The sequence below is a fragment of the Orcinus orca genome, chromosome 21, assembly GCF_937001465.1.
Source record: "Orcinus orca chromosome 21, mOrcOrc1.1, whole genome shotgun sequence".
NCBI lineage: Eukaryota > Metazoa > Chordata > Mammalia > Artiodactyla > Delphinidae > Orcinus > Orcinus orca.
This window is the reverse complement of record NC_064579.1, coordinates 22,021,345-22,027,344: the sequence shown is the minus strand read 5'-3', so window position 1 is coordinate 22,027,344 and position 6,000 is coordinate 22,021,345. Positions and strand designations below refer to the sequence as shown.

At 41.0% G+C, this 6,000-nt stretch overlaps 1 protein-coding gene across 1 annotated transcript in view; it reads right to left on the bottom strand.

Annotated features, from left to right (window-relative positions):
* Positions 1-273: 273 nt before the first annotated feature.
* Positions 274-6,000, bottom strand: part of LOC125962843 (uncharacterized) — an 86,563-nt gene continuing 80,836 nt past the window's right edge. The window contains exon 4 of the mRNA XM_049704293.1: positions 274-3,202. The gene's annotated coding sequence lies outside the window, so the exon portion shown is untranslated. The remainder of the gene's footprint in view (positions 3,203-6,000) is intronic.

The window sequence follows — 6,000 nt, the reverse complement described above, 5'->3', positions numbered from 1 at the left end:
CTGTAGGCTCTTCCAGCCACACTGGATTACAGAAGAGAAAATTATTGGACAAATAAATTCTTCCTCCCCAAATATATAAATATATCAAAACATAAATGTTTCCTCCCTTTGCTTCTCCCCTTTTCTCCCTACCCAGCCCCTTCCTGCCCAATCACCAACTTTTCTTCTCTTATGGGGTAGGATACAGTTATCCTGAAGGTTTCTTTTTTTTTTTGCGGTACGCGGGCCTCTCACTGTTGTGGCCTCTCCCGTTGTGGAGGCTCCAGACGCGCAGGCTCAGCGGCCATGGCTCACGGGCACAGCCGTTCCGCGGCATGTGGGATCTTCCTGGACCGGGGCACGAACCCACGTCCCCTGCATCGGCAGGCGGACTCTCAACCACTGTACCACCAGGGAAGCCCCTGAAGGTTTCTTTTGAGGCTCTTAATCTAGGCAAAACCATGTCATGCAATAGAAGGAAACCACTAAGGCCTTATTTCCAGATCTATCCTCACCTCCAGATAGACTCACAATCTGTCTCTCCTTGATTCACCACTATCCCTTGACCAGCTTCTCACCCTTCTCCTAACTCCACATCCAAACAGACATCAAGACTTGTGGATTTTACCTTATATCTCTTGATCCATTCATTTCTATTTCTTCTGCCACAGCCAAAAACCAGGCTGTCAGTGACCCTTTTCAACTTCCCACCAATCTCACAAGCGTCCATTTTTGCTTCCTCTAATTGATTTTCAGCATATCAACCAGACCGTTTTTCTAAAACACAAATCTAAAATTCCCCTGTTTAGAATTATTCAATGCCTGCCTGCTCTTACTCTCAGGAAAAAGTCCAAGTTCCTTGTCAGCCTTCCCACTGTGGCCCCTGCACACTTCTCAGGCCTCATTGCTTGACACTAACTACCCCAAATGCAGCATCAGGCACACAGACACTGACTGATCAGGCACAGTGACATCGATTCACACCCCGGGCTATTGTGAATGCTGTTTTTCAAAGGCAAAGAAAAGTTCAGAATACCTTTTCCCTTAGGCGACTAATCAGCACTCTCAAAGCTGCTGACTCTTCTCTAATGAAAAGTTGATCTTCATTCTCACGTGAAGGGAAATGCATAGTTGCAGCAGCCTTGTGCCCATTCATACAAATCTGCCTCTTAAATGGCTTCAGAAATTCTTGGTACGAAACACTGACAAAATTAGCTGACCCTTGAACAACACGGGTTTGAACTGCGTGGGTCCACTTATACACGGATATTTTCAATAAACACGTACTACAGTATGACACGATCTACCGCTGACTGAATTCAAGGATGCGGGACTGCGGTTATGGAAGCCGCCTGTAAAGTTGGATGTGGATTTTTTACTGCATTGAGGGTCAGCGCCCCTAACTTCCAAGTTGTTCAAGGGTCAACTGCACATGAAATCTATGTTCTCGTCTATTTTTTCTGGACTTTTATAATCAAACAATATCATTATTTGACATTAAATACTATCAACAGGCAAGGTGATTAAGAACATGGGCTCTGGAGCTAAGCTGCTAAGTCCTGGTTCTGCCATTTTCTGATTATATGACCTTGAAAATTATTGGACAACTCTGGGCTTCAGTTCCCATCATTAAATGGAATGATAGTACCCCTCCCATAGGGTTAATGGGAGGATTAAGAGAGTTAACAGCAGTGTCTGGCCAGTGGTCTGTACCCAGTAACTTAGCTAGCGTGACTAAAATCTGCATGAGGTTGCTGTATAAACTAAATCAATTTCCTTTGAAACTGCTGACCTATTTACAATATTGAATTTTTGAAATAATGGTTTTTATTTTGTCAATTCATTGCCCCTCCCCTTTTTTAAAACCAGTCTTAATCTGAGTGTTTTCTTCTCTGCATCAGATAAGACATGGAAGAAAGGTATTGACAGAAAGAGATCTCTTTTTTAGGAAGGGATTTGCTAGGGATCAGGTACAGGGGCAACTCCAGAAGTTCTAAATAGACTTCAGAGCAGCCACCTGGTTGGAACAGCTCTAGGGGATTTGTCTTAAGGCTGCAAACACAGTCTGAGGTGGCCTTCGTCGGGTTAATGGAAATCAAGAGGGAGCTAAGGTCCCCCAAAGGTGTTCCTGGATGTCTCCCCTGACCTGGCCCAGTGTTAGGGGCTTTCACACACGGTTACACCATTTACTCTCCACAAACACGTCTGCAGTAGGAAACGTTACCCTCAATGTTCAGATGAGGCCTAACTCAGAGAGTCTGTTGAAAGTCACATAACTATTTTGTCGCAGAGCTAGGATTTGAACTATGTTTGCTTCCCAGTCCAGTGCCCTTTCCTCTATGCAACAGCTGTCACAATCAGGAACACTTTCACTCTTTCTTGGAATTGCATGATTTAGATCTAAGTTTAGGAATACTCTTCTTGTGTAAAGTTGTAGTCCTCCAGGACCTCAAAACTGGGCAGTTGGATGTTTCTAAAATTCAGGTTTAAAAAAATAATGTAACTTTAAAAAACTAATGGGAATATATGTATGCATATAGCTGATTCACTTTGTTACATAGCAGAAACTAACAGAACATTGTAAAGCAATTATACTCCAATAAAGATATTTAAAAAAACTAATTATCAAAACAATATATGCTCATTATAGAAAATTGGAAACACATAGGAAAGTATAAAGAGGATACAAAAACACCTTTAATCTCACCATCCAATGTAAGCACATTTTTTATGTTTCCTTAAAACCTTTCTATGCACACACTAATTTTAAAATACATTTTGAATAGCTAGTACATTTATATAGTACAAAATGTTAGAAGTACAAAAGGATATACAGTCAAAAGTCTCCCTCCTACCTCCGCCCCCAGCCCCACAGTGCCCTTCCTAGGAAGCGATCACTATTACCAGTTTTTATGTCACCTTTAAAAGATGCTCCCTGTATACACACAAACTGAGTAAACTTTTAATTCTTTTTTTAAAAAATGGTACATTGTTTCTTGAGTAAATACAAACATACACCTAGATTTTCTTACTCTCTAGATCTGACTCACCTTCCTTTTCCTTTAGTATCACATCTCCTTCCTGGCAGTCCACACTCATATTCATTCAGGTTGTTGCACAGCCCAGTGAAAATCATCTTAAAATCTGCCTTGCTGATAAATCCAGTGTGAGAGGGATCAATTCTTGAAACTTTTTTCTGAGATCATCCCTTAAATAACCTCACCTAAGAGAGACAAAGAATCAGAAACTATAAGATGTTGAGTCTTTCAGCAGGACTGCATATAAACTATAAGATGTTGAGTCTTTCAGCAGGACTGCACATAAACTATAAGATGTTGAGTCTTTCAGCAGGACTGCATATAAACTATAAGATGTTGAGTCTTTCAGCAGGACTGCATATATTTCTTGATGTGTGATGTTGTGGCACCACTCTGTACAACATTCTTCCAGTAAATTAAGTCTAAGTAAGGGTCACTGGGTCTAAATAACATGCCTATTCTGACCCCTTTTAGTTGTCTTCCAAAATATTTGTAATTTCCTAAACTTGTCAAGCTCTCTCCTGCCTTTGCATAGGTTCTTTCTTCCTTCTTTTAGAAATTCATTCCTCCACCATCCCGGCCTCCTCACTTCCTTTCTTTACCAAGAAAATTCCACCTTCCCCCTTTCTTTTTTTATGAATTTATTTTATCTATTTATTTTGGCTGCTTTTGTTCTTTGTTGTGGTGCGCGGGCTTCTCATTGCGGTGGCTTCTCTTGCGGAGCACAGGCTCTAGGTGTGTGGGCTCAGTAGTTGTGGCACGTGGGCTCTAGAGCGCAGGCACAGTAGTTGTGGCGCACGGGCTTAGTTGCCCCGCAGCATGTGGGATCTTCCCAGACCAGGGCTCGAACCCGTGTCCCCTGCATTGGCAGGCAGATTCTTAACCACTGTGCCACCAGGGAAGCCCCCCACCTTCCCTTTTAAGATGGAAACTTTCTCTGATACCCCATCTTCCTACCTCCCAGTCTCATTAGGCACTTCTGTGTGTTACTCATTACGCTTGTACAAAACCCCTATCATTCATTTAACAAATACCTGTTAAGTGCCTATACATGCCAGAGATTGAGGAAACAGGGGATAAGGCAAGTGACATCCTGATAGCAGTTATACAGTCTAATAGGGAAGAAATTAGGTAAGCAGTTATTAAAGTATGATAAATGCTAAAAAGGAATATTCAGGGTGCTTGGGGAGAAGGGGAAACCTAGAGCAGAGGCTCCCAATTGGTCCTAATGAGGCAGAGACAGTGACATTTCAGCTGATGCCCGAAGGAAGTGTAGGAATTAACCAGGTGAATTGGGGACGAAGAGGAAGGAAGAGGGTTTCAGGTAGACAGAACACCTGTGTGAAACCTCAGAGGTATTCAATACGAACAAGGAACTTTTGAGGAATTCACGGTTGTCCATATGGCCAGTGAATTGTTTTAAGACTTGATCAGATATGTCTTTTATAAAGATGGCTCTGGTTTCAGTGTGGAGAAAGAACTGGAGAGGAGGAACACTGGAGTCCGAGGGACTAGTGTTTGTAGCATTTACATAGGATTTCTCCCTAAAGAGAAGCCCAGTATCAGATTATTTGCATTTCATAATTCTGAATTATTTTTGATGGTCTTGTTTCTGAGCTTTTTAAAAGGGCACTAGATTATACTCATCTTTTTAGCATCAGAGCCTAGTGGAGGTTCGCACAGAGTGGGTTAGCAAGAAATGTCTATAAGAGACAAATGGTAATACTTCCTCAGAGTAGCTTAAGCTTAAGATTAGGCTCTTTTCTTGTTAAATTGAATACAGCAACACAAAATGGAGTCTCTTACTATTCCTATTAAAATATACTATTAAATTAAAACAACAGCATCTTTATTAAATAAACACCAATTTCCAAACTTGACAACAAATGACAAGTATTATCTACAGTAGTGGAAGCAATACAGAGATCCCACCGCAGGTGAGTCGTTTGTAGGCAGCCACTGGAATTGATCTTTATGGAGGCAATGCTTGACATGGAAATGAATAATAATGATTTCAGGAATGTAAATTATTTATGCATGAGAATAAAGATCTGATGTAAACTTGGCCAAACTGCTTTGCTAAATTATGATGAAAGGATTATGAATGTTAGAGAAGAGACTAAAGATGATAACATGCCTAATAAGAACTAAACATGTTTAAAAATCTTTTTATTGTAAAATTAAATAAGATACAGAAAACCACATAAAACAAATATTATTTTAATGATTTATTTTAAGGTGGATACCACTGTAACTATGGCAAAGGTTAAGAAATAGAATTTTGCCATCTCCATGTAGCTTCATGCCAATCCCAATCCCTTTCTCCCCAACCAAGTAACCACTATCCTGACTTTTACAGAAATCACTTGCTTGGATTAAAAAAAAAAGTTTTATCACCCAACTGTGTATCCTGGACAATACAGTTTTTTCTTGCTTCTTTAAAAATATTTGATATGTCTTTTAAATCTCTTTTAAGTTTAGCTTTTCCCTCCATCCCTTTCACTTTCTTACAGTGTATCTGTCAGGAAGGCCAGGCTACAACAGCTGTAGTTCTGCGGAGGCTGGATGCTGCTGGTGGAGGACTCATGTGCAGCTCATCATGTTCCTCTGTCTTCTCTATCCAGCAGCTGGATCCAGAGACTACATCAGAATCAGGTTTAACCCCTTTGACAAAACTAAGCACTTAAAAAAAAAACTGGAATGAACTATTAATATTAAAAGTCTCAAATTTCACCTTTAGCCCCTTCAGAACTGTTCCCAGCTCTGCCTCTCCACTCAGCTCTTGGGTGCATCCTGCTCTTTGCTGTCAGTCATGGAGATGCTCACTGTGTTTGCACACACCCTCCTTCCGGCTCTAATTGCTCGTTGAGCTAATCAGTTCTTCTGAGAAAAGTGACTAAGGCTTTCACTGCTTTAGGCAGAAGCTTCCCTGGCCCACTGAGTTGGGAGTTTCCAGTCCAGCCTGTTTGCTGACACCCCACCT